Genomic DNA, 22,589 nt, shown 5'->3' with positions numbered 1-22,589 from the left:
AATTCAGCTGCTGAATTTGAATATCTTTGCTCCTTTCCCCACCTCCCAAAATTTTACTGATATCAATTTTTATTTAGTTTTAACATGAATCGGTTAATTTTATCAGTTGAAATGATAAGATAGTAGTTTTTCTTTCAAATTCCAAACATTACGCTGTTAATAATTTTTAGCATTTGTATGATGTGTAAACTGAATATTATCTGAAATATTCTTGTTAAGTGTATGACTTACTATTTTCTACATAACAAACAATTCAGTTTAAATTTTCATTGTAAATTTTCATTCATACATTACTTCTTGTTGTTGGAAATTATTGATTAATATTTTTAAGAGTTTTCTTGACTGTCAGATAATGTTTCACATTTCGTGACTGTCTTCTTGTGTACATTTACATTCCGGCATGCTTAAGAAGTACTCATATGTTAAACATGAATATTTTATTACAGAGAAATATAACACTGGCAAGAAGCGTTAAACAATAGTACTGTTTTATCAATCAAAACAGACATGTAAGAACCACATGTAGGAACAGCGATAAGTTATTGTTAAAGAACATCTGTACGAAAGATATATAATCTTCATACTATGAGTTATCTTTCGTGCGATAGTATATTCTTACCAAAAATAACACGCACATTTGTTTTTCTTGTCAATTGAAAACAAGAGTTTACAAAGGTGTTTGAAAAGTTCAAAAATATATCAGAAACTTCTGACACGGAAGTAGACTCTTCTAATAATAAGTTATTTAGACAGAAAGTAGCAAGAAACACATGAAATAGAAAGAAACGCAACTCTTAACTTTGTGAAATAAACAACAATTATAAACATCACGTAAAACCCTATCAGTATTTATAATATATGTTTTCAATCAAAGACATGGGAAGCACGTGGAAGGGACACGATATTCTCTTGCCTTGTCATTGGTCAATTATGTGTGAAGTTAACTTACTCGCAAACGCAAACGAACTTGGCAGGGGTTTAGTTTAAAGAGAAAGAAGTCTGAAGAATTCTCTCTCCAACAGGGGTGATCAGAAACATTGTGGTTCCTGTTCGTTCCCTCACATGAAAGATTATTTAATTTTACTTCGAATTTTGACAATATTTAACTTTTACTTGTTTAAGGTGATGAAATTCGGTGAGGTATAATGAAAATGACGGGTGAGAAATGGAGAGCGAAACAAAGGCGGCACCGGAGAATTTGGTCAGGCCGGAACCCAACAAGCAGATATCAACGTCAAACGACCCGATTCAGGGCTTGGTATTAGTGTTGCCTTGGCTAGGATCTAAAGATCTAATGCCTTAGATTTGGATGTAGGGGGAAACTGGAATGCCCCGCGAAATCCCACTTTTACTTGTCCTATGCTCAGATCTGAAAAAGAAATGCATATAAACACGAATTAACCTGATCTGTGATTATGTATTTTCTTGAGTGATTTGTGATTGTTTAAATATGTTATATGAGTTAACTTACTCGTTTTTTAAAATTATTTTATGTCTTCTCCGAGTTACATTATTTTGTGATTTGTTCTCTCCGAGATGTCTTATATGTGAGGCGCGGGAATCGCAGAAAAAGTAAATTGGTTTGAACATCTTTGAAACATGGTTTCTCCATGTTGCTGATAAAGTTGACTGGTTTCTACGGGTCGCATGGAGATGAAGGCATCAGGTGAAAGCTGATTACAGAAAAGACCCCCTGAGGTGGTTTATACAAATATTTACACGCTAAAGAATTTCCAATATCAACAAGAACTAATCTGAAATTAGTTCTTTTTATTTGGGCTTACCTATCAAGAAGTGTTGTATTCATTACCTCGCCACGAGTGTAATGCTCCCTGGATAAGACAGGAATTTTTGCTGCTAAGGAGAGGTATTGGAGAAGTCGAAAGGTTGCTTGAATGTCTATCCTGGAAGAGCTGTTTTCATAGCAATACATTTTGCAAGCGTCCGAAAGGAAACTGAGTTGGTTTTTCTGTTGACTCTACAGCTTTTAGGACAGTTGTAATATTTATTGGTGATATTGGAGTTCATGGTGAAGTCAATATGTGAATAAACTGACCAGTCCCTTATTTTTCTCACGTAGTTAAAACACTATTCACAGTATGCTGATAACATTGGGTATAAAATATTCCCCCAGCTTTCGTTATGATGCTACTAAATTCTAGGAAAATTTGGATGAATTAGGTTATTTGTGCTCCATGTGACAAGTTATTCTTGATTCTTGGAAAACCCAAACTATTGTGTTTTGAACATAAAAATAATAAATAAATGAAAAATATTTTATTACAACTACAAGATAATAACTTGTGCATTTTCAAAGAAATTATATCTTTGTGATTCATATTTGATTAAAGTCTGACTGAAAAAGTCCATTTTACTTCTCTGTTTCCAATAATATACTTGAGGATGAATTTCGTATTTACTGCAGGTGAAAAATTCAGGGTTTAATACATCCACCATATTCAATATTTACATTAACTATATTAGATCTTTATGGAATATTGGTGCATGTCAGTCATTCCTATATGTCATCTGATTAATTCACTATACTTCAATGGTAACAAAACAAAGCCATTTGTATAACTGTTCATTTACCCACAGAACTATCAGGTATCTAAACAACCAATCCATACCCTACAGAACTTTCTATTTTACTTTCACCCACCAACACACAACTATCACCTATCTTCTCATCTACCAGCAATCCACACATCTATCACCTAAAACCACAGTTATCGGATATCTGAACATCTTTACAGTAGATTGGTAATCTACATATCTGTCAGCTTTCTACCAGAGTCCTATATTTTGCACTGTCCTTTCATACAGTTACCATTTTGTTTATCGTTGTTACTCACTTCGACCCCTCTCATTCCTGCTCATCCAGTCTTTCATTTCACATACCAAAACAACTAACTAATTCACATAAAATATTATATTAAAATAAGGAATTAAAATTACTTTGTACGCTTATATATCGCTATAGTCAAGGTTCTGTATGCATTTTATACAGGAACGTATGGAGAAGTTTTTATCCATAAATTCAATGACACAATTTGTGAACGTCGCCATTTGGTTAGGACACATTTACCTCTTTTGTACAATGTATCTTAACGTATAAGAACAAAACACCAAACATCGTCAAAACATATTTCTGATACATCTATTCTATAGAGAATTTATAACGTAGAGTGTAGAATGATTTGCTTGTTTGCAAAATCTAAATAATTTCAGCATAACGTAATCAGTGCATTTCATTAATATATATTCAATATAACTCGCTTCAACCTTTGAATAGCTGTTGTATGTTCTTCTTGTCAGGTTTCAACAATTTCGCTTGTCAATTTCTTTCCAACAGTCCTCCGCTAGTACGGTGGAATTCTTGTTTATACAGAATGTTTACTGAACTTGCATTTACCATTATATTCGTGCTTTTGATGAGAAAACCAAAGTTTAATAACAAAGACGAAGACGACCGATAAAACATTTTAATTACAAGATTTCTTCTTCAGCGCAATCTGAAAATCGTGTTACAAATGTGATTATTACTAAATTTGTAATATAATGACACCATTATTTGTTTACTTAAAGCGGTAAATGACGGATAAAACAATGATTATATACATATATATGTCTATACATTATACAATAGTTGAGTTTAGTATAATAATTTAGAACAAAAATGATTGCTGTAGCATACATTACATTTCTTACAGACAAATGAGATTTCGGTACAAGACCAAATATTTAGGAATTAAACGAAAAGTCACTTTTATGCAAGACAGTGCATCATTTCATGCTGCTGTTGGTACTATGGATTACCTTTCAAAGTTAGGTTTCAAAAACAACTGGCTTATGGAATGTACAGTCTCCTCTCCAGATTTAAACCCCATATTGAACCTACGGAGAATCATGAACCGTTCGATTTGTGCTTGTGGATGAAATTTATATCAAAGAATGATCTCTGGAATGCTGTACTATCATCTGCAAGAAATGTTAAAGCGTGTGTGTGTGTGTGTTTGTTTTCTTATAGTAAAGCCACCCGAGCCCACCGAGGGGAATCTAACTCCTGATTTTAGCGTTGTAAATCCGGAGACTTACCGCTGTACCAGCGGAGAACAATGTTAAAGCAAAAGACATTCAAATGTGACCATTCTGTCGATGATAGCTTCAATAAAGCCATGACAAAAATTGTGGCTATATAAATAAATTAATTAATTAGTTTCTTCTAATCATTGTGTATTAAGTGGCTTCTTAGTTTAATTTGGTTATTAAAGATTAGTTTTTTCAGTTATATTTAACACTACATTTAACAACAACTATATTTTGGACTTCACACTCACATGTCACGAACTTGCTTAATAATTTCTCAATGTTTAATTCATGATATTTTAGCAAACCTCGTATAACTTTAATGATAATTGTACAAGTTGTCTATAATAATATGATATTTACTCTTTATAAATTTCATTTATATCAAACATATACTTTTTGAGATATTCGTAAAAACATCCTTGCGTTACAATTTGTCACGCCCAGCAGTGCACTTTTATTACACATTTCTCTTTGTGTTGTTATTGGTAGCATTTGGTGGCGACATTTTATATTTCTATTGTTTGTTTAAAACGAAGATAAAGACTTTCTTTTCTTTTTTTACGTAATAATGTCGTTGTTATCCAAGATGTGCCCCATGTACTATTTACTTTCACTGTTTCAACAAAGGTAAAAGATAAATTATAAATCATTTGAAAAATGTGAATCAACATTAAATGAACCATTTACAAGATGGTTCCAGTTAACAGAACTTAAACTAGAGTGTCAGCATTAATAAGTCTTTTTGAATGGTTATAACTGTAGGCGGATTTGATAAATCAGTAAAAGATAAATATAATGCATAGTGATTACAAACATCATAACGGATTAAATCCGGAACTACACTGCAATAATTTGTAAAAATATTATCGAATGTTGATACTGCAGTCCCATAAATCAAGTAGGTTGGTTAATATAAGAGAGCGCTTTAATCACAGACATCAAATTATTTAATTTAGATTCATGACTTCTTTCAGTTGTAGTTGAGATTCAGTGAAAAAAATACACCCAAAAAATTCACAGAACAATTTAAATTAATGTTATCATTAAGCGAAACCAACGTATCTATAGACCTACTCCACTTTCCAATATCATAACAATATAGTTTGTAATAATAATTGACATAAAATTAAACCTACATGTTAATCCACGGCTAATATATACAACAGTTCTACCACCGTACGCAGCATCTACATAATACCTATAATATAGGACCCCGCATGGCCAGGTGGATAAAGCGCTCGGCTCATTATCTGAGAGTCGCAGGTTCGAATCCCTGTTGTACCTAAACATGCTCTCCCTTTGAATCATGGAGGCATTATAATGTGCGATCAGTTCCAGTATTCGTTGGTAAAAGAGTAGCCCAAGAGATGGCGGTGGGTGGTGATGACTAGTTGCTTTCCCTCTAGTCTTACACTCCTAAATTACAGACGGCTACCGCAGATAGTCCTCGTGTAGCTTTGTGCGAAATTCAAAACAAACCAAACCAAACCTTCCCTCTTGTCTGACACTGCTGAATTAGGGGCGGGTAGCGCAAATAGCCCTCATGTAGCTTTGCGTCAAATTAAAAAAACAAACAAATCTCTGACTTGAAAATTCTTTCATATTTATGTCAGTAGATTTTGTTCCAGAGTTATAGTTATTAAATGATGATAGAAAGCTGTTGTGTTCTACGTCATTAAAGATTCATTGTCCTCCTGTCAGATTTACAGCTCCCGAACGTTCATTTCATATTTAAGTCTTTTGCGGGGAATTGGTAATTTTAAACCCGAACCAACACATGTTTTTTTAAATGTCAGATGAAATAGAATTACAAAAATTCAAACTTTCTTTAATTTCAGTGAAGCATGGTGCTGATCAATAGTCTGTTTAACTATTTTAGTAACCTTTATTTGCAGTTTTTTGCCTTAATATATATGTTATGACGTCATTTTAGTGACTAACGGCATTAGAAACAACAAAAAACGATCCAAATTACTGATACCTTGTACATCGGGATATGTTGGTGACGATATAAAAACCAGAAACAGTTTTATAATATTTTTTGTAAGTTGCAACGATTATAAAAGTTACCTTTGCTACAACAGTTCTGAAAGAATGTTATAGAAACTTATATGTTGGTTTTGCGAGCATAATTGCATCACTCGAGAACAGTTACAAATATATTGTGTGAAATCTACAAACTACGTCAAAGCACAGACGTCTCAGACGTAGAAATTGACCCTTGGGAATAACGTGTGTGTGTGTGTGTGTGTGTGTGTGTTTTCTTATAACTAAGCCACATCGGGCTATCTACCGAGCCCATCGAGAGGAATCGAACCCCTGATTTTAGCGTTGTAAATCCGTAGATATACCGCTGTACCTCAGAGGGATGGAAATAATTAAAATGTAAATAGGAACAGCTGTAAGTGGGTTTGTAATGTACTCTGGTAATAAATATAGATGTAGAAGTGTCAACAGCAACCATTTGCGATATTCACATACAGGTAATTATTATTCAGATATATGACAGCCTAAAACCTCGACATATCAACTGACCTATCATTAGAAGATACTACTGTTTACATTCTTGCGCTTCTTACTTTTTACTTGTAAAAAAGTCAGCTAGGTCAAAACCAACGACTTCCTTGACCTCACAGATATAACCACATGTAGAGTAGACCGCAAATCATCAATACATACAACAAACAATCGTTTTCTCATATTTCACTTGTTCTAAATTATTTGCTTGTTATTTGACCTCGAAATCATGCTGTATAATTCATCTTTCTACATGTTATTACTGAAAATAATATATAACCAACAGAAAATTTTAACTATTAAAGTCAGTGTCAACGAATGTAACAATTCATAATAAAACGTTTTGGATTCAAAGCGATGTTGGTTAACAAAAAAGAAAAAAAAAGACAGTTAAAACAGACATTGCGCAATCCCACGACTTTTGTTGGAATTGTACTTTATTTGAACAGTACTTCAAGCACACAACATCTACGTGTCACATCTGTCAGGAAAACTCAATAAACTATGTCATGGTAACATATGTGGGCTATTGTTGTGTTAAAGAAACAAATGGTACATTCACTCATGAAACGTGTTCGGTTTTAAAGTACTGATGAAAGACTTGATAACTGAATTTATATGAGGATTAAGTACTTCTACCTCAGGTTCAAACATTAACCAAATTCCTAACATTAGTTCCAGAATATGATACAAAATTGAGTTTGGATCAACTTGAAACAATGTATACAGCCATAAAAAGTAAAACGCTAAAAGAAATATAAAGTATTATCGATCATATCGTTATTATCAACAAGATCACATGTTAATTATAAACGATGTCACCAACAGCACATTTAGAAAACAATCATATTAGATACAAACATGTATTTTATTTATTACATTTCAATAATGTCTCCTCTCACAGACTATTATCGATGCTCTTTATGGTTCAGCGGTGAGTCTAAGGAATTTTAACGATAAAAATTGAAGTTCTAAACAAAGATGTAGGCCTATTCGAATTCCGAAATTCAATGTTGTGTTTAGTTGCACTTTGATGTTATTGGGAATATTTTAATTGGAAATTTTAAAACATAACCAAATACATATATTTGTGTTTTTCTTCTTTCTTTTTTTTTTTACATAAATGACATTGAATGTGGCATTTAACATCCCGCTTTGCAAGAATGAACTTTAACGTGGTGCATATTATGTGTACAACATTACATCTGAAATATCCAGTTCTCTTCGAATACCTATCATCAAACATGCTCGCCCTTTTAGTCGTGGATGTGTTATAATGTTTTAGTCAATCCTACTATTCGTTGATAAAAGAGTAGTCCAAGAATTGGTTGTGGATGGTGTTGGCTGCTTCTTTCTCTTTTACCTGTCACTGTTGAATTAAAGACAACTAACGCATAGCATTTAGTAAGGCCAGGCACAGCTAGGTGGCTAGGGCGCTTGGTTTTCGAAGGATCGGGGGTTCGAATCCCCGTCCCACCAAACATGCTTGCCCTTTCAGCCGTTGGAGCGCTATAATCTGACGGTTAATTCAGTTATTCGTTGGTAAAAGCGTATCCCAAAAGTTAGCGGTATGTGTTGATGACTAGCTAGCTGCCTTCCCACTGGTCTTTCAGTACTAAATTATGGACGGCTAGCCTATATAGCTTTGTGCGAAATTCAAAACCAAGAAATAAACTTTACATGATATTCAAAATAAACGAAGAAACCAGAGTTCATTAGCTGCCTGAGTTATGATCTGCCTATACCACTGAAATATCTGTTATGTAGAATTCAGTGAAATGTACACAAAAAATTATCTTTAAACCAAAATAACTCAGTCGCTATTGTCTGATAATCGATCGTAATGCGATAGAGGGCGCGTAGCATTCGATTTAAGTTTTTAATAAAACACACGCCAATTCTCCGCATGACCAGGAATACTGTTTGTTATAACAGAATTAGGTGTCGAATTTCGGGAGAGAGTAGAGTGGTCGTGAAGTAAATGTTAAATAAAGCACCTTAACAATAGTATTATACGAAATTATTGAAAATTGTAAATGAATTTCGTTTCGTGATACTGACAGGTCATTTTATTTATAGCCTGTAAATAATATTAGTGTATTAATTAATCTTTTACTTGTTATGTTTTTACTTTAAATGAGAGGGTGCACAAATTGTTATAATTAATAATGGTAATACTAATTTGGAGTGGGTAATAATAATTATTGATAATGACCAAATGTAACCACACAACTCATGGTACAAGCCAATATTTTGTGAAATAAAATTCAGTGTTTAATTTATGAACTGTGATGTACAACATTAATGAATGATAAAAATAATCTAACAAGGTGACTTTAAGTGTGTGTTTCAATACTGATAATCATTTGCGAACTAATATTGAGTTTAATATGTTTTTTTAAGTAACGGAATAAACTTAGTCTGGTAATACCAGTTGTTATATTTTTAAGTTTTTTTATTATTTAATCATTTTAATGTGTGCTCTAAGCAGTAACTTGAATAGGCGATGAATCTTAAGAGATTATTTGTTGCCTAGGCTTAAAATATATAAAACTAATCTTAGTATTTTTTTAACTGCACTTCTAATAAACTTAAATAAAGGAAAGATAATCTAGGTTTCACAAACAAAGTGTGAGTATTATAGAAGAAATATAATCTTTTACCAAGTTGGACAGAAATTTATTTTTAGTTAATAAGGTTTTTGATATAATTCTGAAGCAAAAGCAACTATGAACATAGGTAACTAATAGCAACCAAAACTAATTTTGGGAAAGTAACTCCTCTAAAAAAATTAACATTGCCAAGTAAATTTAATCTTCTGTGGAGTAAAATTGATAAATATTATACACTGAACATGGAATATAAATAAAAATTTCTGGGTTCAGACATCTACCATTATTGAATGAAATAACAAAAACAATAAAAGTTATGTTTACCCATTAAAACGTTGTTTTTTTTATTCTGGTAAAAGTGTTTCAAAATATTTTTTTATTCAGCTTATATTAAGTTATAGTATTTCTCTGTAATACCTAAAATTATGGTTTGATCCCAACAGCAGACAAATTACACAGGGACCACCATTTAGTTTACTCTCATGTAATTATATTCCAAATGAAATAATTTAAATTTTTCTGAAAGCATAGTGCAACACTTTATTTTTATTAAAGAAATTTTAAAGTAATATAATTTCCTGAAGAAAATCTAGGACTTTACAATATATTTGTATAGGTGCATGTACATAAAAGTATTAATGTGTGAATGTTTTTAATCCTTAAATAGGAGCCATCATCAATTTATGCTGCTTCCCACAACATTCATGCTGTTTAAAGGTTAAAGTCTGTTAGTTTGTATTATAAATACAAAAATGCTTTGCTTCTAAAACTGTGCCAGTCATTTTTCCATCCCAACTTTATTTCATATATGACAACCAGGTGTGTATTTTTAGATTCATTCCCATTTTGTTTGTTGCTTATGGGTGTAGACTAATTGGCAAGCTACCCACCATTCAGTCATACACAAAAGTTCAGAAAAGGAACACAGAATAAATGTAACAATTAATATATTTTTGGAAATGTTTTATCACATATCATTTTTTTTTCAGTTTTGAAAATATGCTGACATTCTGTATTAATCTCCAGTATTTCATGTATTGTAAAGTATTGTATTAGTTTTGAAGGCTTAATGAATATTGACAGTGTTCATTCATATAAAATTAAGAACGTTGTATGGTTTTCTAAAACTTTTAAATGTTTTGCTTGGATACTTTAATCACATAAGTGACTATCATATCTTAGACGTATCTAGAAAACACAAGTGACCAGTATTTCATGAAAGGAATTTACAGTTTTACACTGTTTGATTTGTGTGGGCGGTAGCATATATACTACTATATATATTTGATATACATTTTGGTTCTAATAAAATACAGTGCGTATTTCTTCCAGTCTACATGTTTTTATCATTCCAGTATTTCTGCATGTATGTACATATTAGCATTAGCAAAAATGGAAACAATGGAAGGCCTGAGTGAACTGTGGTTATGAAGACTTGACTTCTTCGTAATGAATACAATGTTTCTAAAACTTGTGCGATGGGATCCTCAGTTCAGTCACTTAAACAGCAATGTTGTGAAAGTTTTACTAGTGGTAATAATTATAATATGTATAATTTTACCTTTGTGTTGCCCCACTGGCCGAGGATACAGTTACGTAACTTTTTTCTCATCTTGAAGAGGATGTTTGTGTGTGTAACAGCAAGGAGAAAGAAGGCTCAACCTTTTTGCAAACTTGTCCACTAATTCCTGAACAGTTAGGTAATTTTGCTGTGTAAACATTTTTCAATATAAATTTAACACGTTTATTATTGATTTGTATGGTACAAGTAGATAAACCAATACAGCAACTACATATTTTGTATTGTGTAGAGATAGCTAAAATAACATGCAGGATTGTGGCTTTGATTAGTCTACAAATTAAAGAGTGAAAAAAAATGATATATGTATGTATTGTCTGAAGTTTAATTTTATAAAATGGTTACTTGTTCCAAAACATAAAAAAAGAACAACAAGGTTCTGCTGTATTTACCTGTGTAAACCTAATGTGACCAACTCACAATGGTTCAAAGATAAGTGTAAAGGCTTTGATACTCATGGTTGGCTCAATAGAGATAGCCCATTGTATATTCTGCCCTTAACCAGAAACTAATGTGGCAAAATTTGCTAAAGTGTCCCTTAATTATATCAGCCTCTAAGCCTTACTTGTTACATTTGATTGGATAAATATACATAGTTATCTGAAAAAAATGTACTTTGCTCTCTCCAACGTTTTTCAGTTTTCTATCAACATAATGTAATATATTTTATTTGTTATAAATTGTTTTATTTTAAATTTAAACTAAAGCTACCTACAAACGAAAAGAAGTTGGGACAATGAATGAATGTGAGAAAAAGTATTTTAAAATGTACTAAGATGGATAACCTCCTCATAATCACAATTTGTGTAACAAACATGAGTATGTTTCTCAACTTGTGTGTGTGTTTTATAAGATTATCAAATAATTATTACTTGTACAAATCTGGAAAGTTGTATTTTAAATAAAAGAATATAGCTGGATATATTCCAAAGCACTTTGGTGTTTGCTAATATTTAATGTTTGCACATTAATATTTTTGTAATTTTTATTTAACATGCTTCTCACAGACAATGATAAAGTACACCTTTTTCATACTTTTGAAGACTTTAATTGTAATGGTGATTGTTTGTTACCATGTTATTCTTAAATGTACATCACTACACTCAGTTTTGTAGTGTTTTTTTCTTTGTATAACCTTGTTTTTTTAAAAATATATTTTTCTGTTAAAACATCTTTGAATGAAATGTATCTGAAGACCCTATATTAAATACTTTCCATCAAGCCTGGTGGACACTGGAAACCAACACACTAACTTTCAACATCACGTGGCACTAATAGTTCCATACACAGGCAGAAAGTTGTAGCTGAATGTATTTCTGAAACCCATTCATCCTTTTCTTCAAAACCACCTTTTGATTTATGAAGTATATGTTGTTGAGCAGGTATGTGATTAAATATTCTGAAAATGTGTATTTTAATGTGATTATTTTCAAGAGCCATGATTATTCTGGCAAAATTCATGGTACTCTTATCTCTTTATTATGAATTAGATGTTTGTATTCCTGTAACATAGATGGTTTTCTGCTCTGATCATTCAGTTTATGCTATATTAAATAAAAGTTTGGAGATGACTTGTTTCGATAATCAAAACAAAAGTACAAATTTTAACAAAATAATGATAACATTATCTTGTTAAAACATTTATATTACTTATCCATTCAAGACAGTATATAAACTTTAATTTTTTAAAAATTAGGTTCCTTGTCATCAAACTTAAATATTGCATTAAGCAAGCCAGTAGTGTATGTGTTTCTTATTATTGAGTTGGTTTTGAGTTCTAAACTGCAAGTCCAAACAACCCAGACATATGTGTTCAGCACTGGACACTTTCAGATACGTGTAAGAAAATTAAAATCATTTTTTTTTTTATGAAGACACAAAAGTACATTATTAATTACAATGTGTTTGTAATTCAACTGAATAGATAAAGATAATGCAAATAATAGTTTTATTGTGAATGGAAATAAGTAGTTACTGTACCAGTTTGTTTATGTACCTATGACATTAAATAGGTTTGTCAAAGAACATAATTACACTATTATGTGTGCTATTACTTTTAGAAATTTCATGTGGATGTTATTGGACTTTGGACTTTTACTATTTTGTAATCTTGTATTCTTTGTCTGTAATATTATTTTGTCTCTACTTTTCTCTTTGCATTTTGTTAATGTAATTGCTTTTACAAATACATTATATAACTTTTCACCCTTTATATTTGAGCAGGGGTCAAAATGTACATGCAGTAACCTTTTAGAAATTGCCATTCTAAATGGTATTTTGTTTCTGATATCAGGTTAATCAAATATTCATTTTACACTAATTACTAATTTAGTAAAAGTTCATGGTTGATGAGAGTGAACACTAGATGGCAGTACACAATATCAAAAAAGATAAGCACTTCAAATGTTCTGGATATCAGAAAAATGCAATATTCAAACTGCATGATAAACAAATATATTTTAAGTCATTATATGAATATTACTTTGCACTATGGCTTCTTAAACTGATGTATTAAATTCACAGATATTTAAGTACAAACGCTTCTAATCCATGGATTATAGTCGGAATTCTTTTTCTGATATACTGATTTTTAAAACCTTCCAGCTTTCATTGGACAAGTATTTTTATCATTTGAACACCACATTGCACTTGGACTTGTTAGCATAAAATTAGACTGAAATTTGAAGAACAAATACATTTCTAATACATTTGATTTTTTGTGTTAAATGGGCTTATACATCTCGGTAAAAGCTTGTCTTACACACACAAAAATCAGAAATATAGTCAACATTCCTTTTTCAGTACAGCGTCAATCCATCAGACTGACTGTATACACTTTAAGTTAATAAACTGGTTTTTTAAAACCTTTCAACCTTCACTTGTATCTTTATTAGCCTCACAATTTATGCTTAAGTATTTTTATATTTGTTTAAGTAAAGAAATTTATTTTAACCTATTGAAATTTCAATGTTATTCACAAAATTCATATGTACATATTTTTATGATTCATTAAATATTTTCAACATATTTCTGGCTCATTTCATTTTACTGTGAGCCCTTACTACATATAACTAGTTAACTGATGTGAATTTTCAACATCACATTTACACTGTTCAGATTTTTTTAATATGCAAATAAGTTTCAATTATTTGTTAGTAATTACATTTTTTAATGAGGAAAGGTAAAAGTCGTACTTACCAAAGTAAAACGATAGTCTAAATATTTTGTTTTTACCTGCCATTTTAAACATTTAAGTTTGGTTTAGCAGTTCATGAAAATAATCTCTAATAACTAGGAAAGACTGAATATTCATGTGGTTTCTTATCATGTATACAACCAGTTGTTTTTGTGTTTTGTAACTGATGTCAATATTTATAATCTCAAACTTTATAAATATATATAAAATGTTAAATAGAAACACTATAATGTGACACATGGCAATTGTTTTGTAAATTCTAACTAAATATTCATAAACAAACTTAGTATGAGGGTAAATTCAACGGAGAATGACGATAAAGTAAAGAAAACAATGATAATCGTAACATTTAGCTCAACTGATAGGAGGTTAGAAAATGCCAGTATTACAAAATTCACATACTATCGTGTTTTTTATCCATTTGTTAGTGCTGGTAAAATATTTATCTAAAAATGTTTAACATAAACATCTATGTTTTCGTCTTACTTAACCTTCCTGCATTATTTCAGTTCTTCATGGAACTTTCAAATATTTTGATATATGTTTTTGTAGAAACCTGCATACTAGAAACAAGTTTCTCTTCTACATTTAGTATGTTTAAACTGCTTACTTCCACTCCTTTAACTCTGAAGCTCAGTATATTGTTGTATGTTCTTTGCATGGTAATATCACTGTATATTGGTTATTTAGAAGGAGAAGGCCAAGGAACTGCTCTACGTTGAATACCACTATATTCAAGCTGTTGTTTCCTCGTGTGACAGAACCTTAATAATAACTCTACAATCAGAAAGTTCTCAAACATGGGTCCTACTCGGATAACCCAAATTACTGCTATTTCTTTGGTCTGAACAACCAACCTTAATAATTCTTACACAAAAACTATGGTTAGATGTTACACTATACAGTTGAAACAAAAAATCTGAGAATATCCAGTTCTGAAAAATCTCTTATATACAGTTACTCTGCCATTCACGATATTTAATGATTTCATATAGTTTTCTTTGTTCAGGATACTAAACAAGGGGTATTCGATCACCCGTTGGAAACCTTGTCTGTCTCGTAACACTGTGTTGCTTCATTTCAAAGCTGTTCTCTGTCCAAAATCTAATTCATGTAGTTTTAGATAATTTGGTAATAGAGAAAGTCTTGTAATTATGAGATTCAAATTACAAAATTTAGAACTTCAAGTGTTTATTTTGGCTTTATTTGTGACATAAACAAATATAAAACTAAATCATGTTTAAATGTGACTGTAATTTTTGTTTGTGGCTAAGAAATGGTAAATAATTTAAAACATTTTGTATTTTTACAAGTACTAACTGGCTCAATTGATAAAATTATACTTTAATAGCTTAAATATATGAAGAGACTTAAATTATGAATCAATTTTGTTCATTCTTTGTGAGTGTAACTTTGACTTGTGTTCTCACGTAACAAGATGTTTTTAATTAACATTTTTTTTATTTCCGTCAGGATACAATTTTTGAGATTTGATATCAATGATATAACATTGATGGGCTAAACAATCTGAAATACAAGGTTGTGGAGAGGAAACAAAGACCGTTGTATACATGGTTGCTTATAGATGTTAAACCCAAGTAATATTAACAGTTGGAGGAGGTGTTAACCATACCAGTTTTGGATTTCTAAACAAAAGTATATTAAGTTGGTATTTCATTTTATTGTTCAGTAATTTTAAATATGTGCATTTACTTCTGTGAGAATTTCTTACCCAGAAATAGGTTCTTAAAGTTGGATACATATGTCAAGTTAGTTTGTTTGGTAAAACATTTCTTTTATATAAAGAAAAATAATATTAACAGTGATGAAACATAAATTATTGTTGAAAATTATGTGAGTAAACCTAAAACAGATAGTACATGGAGAAATTCACCGTCTGTTTGAGTGCTGTTACTGAACTATGCAAAAGCTGAAAATACAGTTTATTATTTGATTAAAAAGTGTATTAATAAATCCTAACGAATTACAAATAGTGGATAAAATATGTGTTTCTTCTATATGGACATGGAAATTTCTTTTTTCAGTTAAGCAATATCTATAATGTAAGCCTTTTCTAACTGTTAAATGTCTTTCATGTCCTCTCCATATGCAATCATACAACTTTAGTATTTTTTTAACAATAGTCATGAAGGTATCACAGAACGAGGGACTGGGAAGAAAAAATATTATTGATGGATAAGCCAAATTAGGAACAAATGTAAGTTTAATGAACAAAATAAGTTTTATTCTTGGAAGGTGTTGTCAGTTCTTGTTTTTACTTACTGTGCTTGAAATGTTTGTACCTACCATATTATAACACATGCTTTAAATGTCTGTATCTATCGTATCTATCTTGCAGCTTACAGTAACGACAGAAAGTGTTCGTACCCGTGTCCAGAGTAGTTTTTTGCTCATAACTTAAAAAGTATCACGAGTAGGCTAATAGACAGATAGTTTATTGTAAATATTATAATAACACACATCTACATCAATTTTATGTAAGTTAAACGACAAATGAACTGTTTATAAACAAATAACCAAAAATAGGAGGAGCAAAAAGTGTTCGTACTGTTCAGAACGTGTGGAAAAAACTGATATTCCCGTAAAAATTTTGTTTAGTTTGGCGAATAAACTGCATTATACCATTCCAATGTTACACGAGAACTTTCTGCGCTAGTCATTCCTTATTTAGTAGGATAAGACTTGGAGGGAAGGCAATTAGTCATCATCACCCACTGCCAAGGTACGAACAGGGGAATTGACCATCACTTTATAATGCCCGAACACCTGAAAGGGCGAACATGTTTGGTGTGACTGGGAATCAAACCCTCAACACTCAGATTACCAGTCGAACGCCTTAACCAGTTGGCCGTGCTAGGTCTTTAACTAAGCACCTTGGAAGTAAGCCATATACATAAATGACCAAAACTTTAATTACTTTCTTTAATTCACAGATAATTACGAGAAGCAACTGATTATTTTTAACAACACTAATAATCGGTATAATATTCATATATATTTTTTTCGTAAATTTAAAACAGGAAACGAGATAATCTATTAACATGATAATATTCTGAAGCCTAGGTGGTAGAATATAAGATTTTTGTTTGGTGGATTGGTATTTCTCAATTGGAAAGATGTAAAACACTGGCTAGAGATACCAAAGTACAAATGTAGTTATCCCTAATTTAGAACAATTAATCAAAGATAGGACAACCATTTAACAGCACATGTTACCTCGGTGACCATTTTGATTTACCTTCACAGTTTTAACACTTATAAAGTTAAAAAGTATATAACGTTTTGTCTTACAAACTGTGGCTAGAACATTGGATCATTTGGTGGGAAACCAATAATTCCTGCCATGCATTAATTATTTCAGTATACCATATCTGTACCACTAAGATCGATTGTAACTAACTCACTATCTTGATTTGGATAAATGTAGTTAATACTGAATGTAAACACATTTCGGAAAGAAGTATTAAAAATACCTTTTTTTTTGCATTGCTAAGTATAATCAGCTATCTGTAGTGTACCCAACTCGGGTGTGAAAACGCGATAATTAGTGATATTAGTGTATTTTTAATTTTGTGGAAAATCAGAAGATGGATTTTGGGTTAAGCCTTCTCTAATTTCAAATTAATAAACTAAAAAAAGTTACCTTCCACCACCACGCTCACGACTCCAGTTGAATAACAAGAATATGCTGTTACTGTTATAACGCAAAAAATAAAACATTGGATTTACAATTCGACACATTAATCATAGCTGAAAAGGCGAGCATGTTTGGTGCGACGGGGATGTAAACCCGCGACCTACAGATTACGAGTCGCACGCCTTAATCCTCCTGGACATGCTGGGCCTACAATCGGTGAAGGGTATTACGGATGTGAATAAAAATATTTTATTTTCACACAAGGAAATAGTATCCAAACGGTTATTTAAGTAGTTCATGTAAAGATAAGAGTAAGATAATTTTAATAATTGTCACTGTGTTTTCTTTCTCACTTTTTGTTACAATCTTTTTTAAATAATTAAGATATGGTTATTCTAATGTTCTGTATTTATAAAATTTTTGTACATAAGAAATCAGAAAGTAAACAAAAGTTAATAGTTATGTTGCATCATTTTCCCAAAATAGAAAATCTAACAATAGACGTTTTAAAGAAATTTACATTTCTATAGTTTGAAATGTAAACAGTTTTATTAAATAACATGTACGAAGAAAAGTTAGCTTAGCTTTCAGCAGAAGACCGACATGATCAGTATTTATTTTCACGGTCAATGTTAAACTGGTGACACCATGTGCGTATACAAAAAAAGGTTTTTTATGTTTTACATTGAGTTTAAGTTGTACAGATTGTATAGTTTACTTGTACACGTTGTATTAACGTTTTTTTTCCTTTCTGAACTTCAATATAAGTATTATTCATAAAGCTATAATTTTGTTCATTTCAGTTTTTATATATGTACATCGACTCGCTTTTTACATTATTACGAATAAACATTCAACATACCAGTCTGTGTTTTTCGCGTTACAAGTCAGGAATGACGTTTTAGGCTTCAGTCTTTGGCCACGATTGCTTTACCTGCGTGTTTTGCGAGTTGTACACGGTCTACAACACGCTTGAATTCAATTGTCAGAGGCGTCTGTACCCTATATGGCGAATTAGCCATCAATGGTTTAATATCTGTAATTCTAGATTTGTAATCAAGTTCAAACTACTTTAAAGGTACTAAATATCGGGTTTCTATTCTTTTGGTGGTGAGGTCGCAGATATTTCATTATTTAACCTTGCACTTAACAACAAACAAACAAGTTCTTTAATGACAAAATGGCCATCATAGCGAAGATCTTTTTTTGGCTATAAAAAACTTATTTTCACTTTTGAACACTCGAAATTCAAGACAGTTTTCCTTATTGAAACATTTTGGGTAAATGTAATTCACAATATATTTTTAATTAAAAAACAAATTAGCCGTAAGCTCTTTTCCTCGGAGCCAGGTACCCAAGAAAACACAACATATATTTAAGTGAGATAACAATATCATACTGTGGTCTTTACTCTAACACAACATAGAATTCAACACTCTTATTGCTTTATTAAAGTGTTATTTTCCAGATAAAAGTATTAGACAATTAAACAAATACAGAAAAGAAGGAAACCACAACAGATTCAGATTATTATATTACAGGTAAAATGTAAATGTCGGTCCGCATCAGCTGTTAAGTGATCCGTCTAAGCTGCAATTATAAACATTAAAATAATTAAATTCTAACGTGAATTCACTCAGAACAAAAACAAATGCATTTCATCAAATATATCAGTGAAAGTAATTAATACTAAATATGGGGGAATATAACAAACGACTTACCAATTTTAAAAAATATAACGATATAATTTATTTTTTAATATTTCTACGATATAAGCGTATGCACCTTAGTTTGGTAGCCATAAAAATAAACAGTTTAAAATTGTTTCTTATATGACACTGTTTTCGTTGTTGAAATAAACAAAATGTATTTTTATTTCAGATATTTGTGTTTCATTATTTTAGTTGGTTTAGATTTGATACATGTGTTTAAAATTTCTCCAATGATGTATTTCATTTTTCAATGCAAAGTGTTGCTATACATATATATATATATATAGTTATAAGTATATAGGGTTAAATACAACATATGTTTCTTTGATGTACATCAAACAAATAAAATTAATTGTTTCAGAATTACTATTCTAAAATGAAGTGTAAGTGAAGCCTTATAACGAAAGTTAACTATGCCATTTAGTCATAGTATTTTAACTGTGGAGTACTTTGTCAGATTATGTAAGGAAATATAGGTTTTAATAAGTGTTTTGTTATCTTCGTTTTAGAAATAGCATGTTAAAACTAAAATCTAAAGTAGAAATATTAAAATATAGCCATATAATTTCATAACATTACAAATCTGGAAAATAAAAGTATAATTTTATTATTAACTTTCTATAATACGAAAATATAATAAATATGAAAACAACATCAAATAGGTTAATTAATGAAAATCTTCATAATATTCTTTTGAACGCCTGATATACTTTACTGAAATTGAAGTTCAAGATATGTGGACAGTTACAATGAGCTCCAACCGCTCTTTATGCAACGCGTTAGATTATTTGATGTTATTATAAATAATAATGTTTATATACTTTTTAGCACAAAAGACGTCATAGTTCAGTGGTAGTTCTTTAGTTTCTTTCTAAAATATTGGTAGATATTAACGATATTAACTTACATCTTCAGATACATTTCTTAATTATTCCAATGAGTAAAGATTCTGGATTCTCACCAGCCACTTCAAAATTGTCAGCGATACAGTTTTTGCATTGTTGCAAAAATAGTTAAATAAGATTTAATGTTATGAAATATTTTATTAGAGGAAAAAGCTTTCATAATTGTAAATGGTATTTCTCTAAAGCCTGAAAGTAAATTTTATATACGGTACGTATATATCACATAACTCTTTCTTCAGTAGTTTACTGCAAATTCAAGCATTTGGTTCATTTCACACATAAGTTATGAATTATGAATACATAAAAATGGAGTCCTGCAGAACATATTTTAAGAGTTTTTAATATTATAGTTCGATTTACATTTCACGAAATTAATAATTATATTGTAATATCATAGTTTTACATTTTTGTGATTATGTTTAATCAAAGTTTCCTATCATTATATCTATCTTTAACTAAATTAATAGTTCCCTTCAAATACCACATTTCTCCGATGTTGCAAATATCATTAATGAAATTAATAGTTAAATATGATTAGATAAATAATTAAGCTTAAATGAAACCTTCGAAAACTGACTTCACAAAATCTGAAAAACAATAGTGACTGTAAAATTTTGTGAAGGTATCAGTGGTTCCATTTTACAGAGAAGTCTTATTACAAACAAAGATTTAAAGGAATTTTGGATTTACAAAATATAATAATTATTATAAAATACAATTCCAATACAATTAAAACTGAGTTATATTGACAGGACAAAACATTAAACCATAATTTCATATTATTTAATCATCACCTGCATATTTGCTTCATCACAGATTTCACTCCAAAATTCGTCCAATTTGTCTGCAGAAACTAATTTTTTTTTACAAGTCTCAACTGCATCTGGAAGCTTGAGATTAAAAACACTTTCTGTTGCATCAACGTTAATATCACATTTTACATTTTTTGTGACATTTAACAGCAAACGTAAATTCATATCTTAAGCACGATATAATTGTTCTAAATTTTATTTTTGCAATTTTAAATTATGCTTTTCTTCTGGTTCTTTAAAACCAGATTTTAAACAATTTATGAATAATTTTCACGATGTTCAAGTACAGAAATATCGTTAAATACTTTCCTAACATATTTGAATACTGTCGTTATAAATTTTCATTCTAAACATTTATTTTTATTGCGTCAAATTTGCCCTCAATGTGAATAAATTTTTAAGTACCATTCGTATATCAAGAGAGGCCTGGCATGGCCTAGCGCGTTAAGGCGTGAGCTTCGTAATCCGAGGGTCGCGGGTTCGCGCCCGAGTCGCGCCAAACATGCTCGCCCTCTCAGCCCTGGGGGCGTTAAAATGTGACGTTCAATCGCACTTGACGTTGGTAAAAGAGTAGCCCAAAAGTTGGCGGTGGGTGGTGATGACTAACTGCCTTCCCCCTAGTCTTACACTGCTAAATTAAGGACGACTAGCACAGATAGCCCTCAAGTAGCTTTGTGCGAAATTCCAAAACAAACAAACGTATATCAAGAAGTCTTCATACTGAAGAGAATATCTGTCAATCACAAAATAAAAAATTGTTTCCATAAATCGTAATGAATTAAAGAAAAATGATTAGTTATAACACTTCAAATATTTACCCAAGGTCCTTTTTACCAAATACTTTTCTCTCGCACTTTCTTATTTCGTTCATTTTTCAGGATTTTTTTTATTCGTCTCTGTGTAAAAATACGTGTTTGATTTACTTTAGAAGGATATTTTCGTTGTGTTACACGCAAGGTTAAGTAAAATATACTTGATTTAATAGAAAGAAAAAGTTATACTATTTTCCGCAATAATAAAAATTAACATTTAGACGCAAATAGAAGTGTAAAACTTTCATGAAATTATTCCAGTAGCTCATGTATAATACAGTTAAAATATTCTGTGGAAGTAATTTTAATCTGAGTCGAATCCTTGGAGCTATTGGAAATTGTGACATCATGAAGGAGACAATTTTGATATTTTCATTTGTATCGTAATGTTCTTGTTCACATAAAGAAGTTTACTTCAATAATATTCTATTTCAGTTTCTGTTGCTTTGTTTTTCTTATGGAAAAATACAAAAAGATACTATTTATTCAAGTAATATGATTATTTAACATCTTATATAGTAATAAATATTGAAAATGAACTTCACATCAGTTGACAACCAACTTCTATAGTGTCGCCTTTCGCCATCGCCAGGCTTACGAGGACAACAAGAGTTACAAACAGAACTTTCATGTTGACAATATTGCTGTTTTCATGAAAATGTCAGTTTATAAAACCCTCTTTATATCATTTATT

General features: G+C 30.8%; 1 protein-coding gene and 1 long non-coding RNA gene across 2 annotated transcripts in view; both read left to right on the top strand.

Annotated features, from left to right (window-relative positions):
• Positions 1–22,589, top strand: part of LOC143227385 (uncharacterized) — an 89,689-nt gene that overhangs the window by 44,812 nt on the left and 22,288 nt on the right. The gene's annotated exons all lie outside the window — the stretch shown is intronic.
• Positions 7,708–15,577, top strand: LOC143225351 (uncharacterized). The gene is made up of 3 exons (XR_013013812.1): positions 7,708–10,921; positions 12,023–12,182; positions 15,470–15,577. It is a non-coding gene; the product is annotated as an uncharacterized LOC143225351 (long non-coding RNA).

The sequence above is a fragment of the Tachypleus tridentatus genome, chromosome 9 (assembly GCF_004210375.1).
Source record: "Tachypleus tridentatus isolate NWPU-2018 chromosome 9, ASM421037v1, whole genome shotgun sequence".
NCBI classification, from domain to species: Eukaryota; Metazoa; Arthropoda; class Merostomata; order Xiphosura; family Limulidae; genus Tachypleus; species Tachypleus tridentatus.
This window is presented reverse-complemented; position numbering and strand designations above follow the sequence as displayed.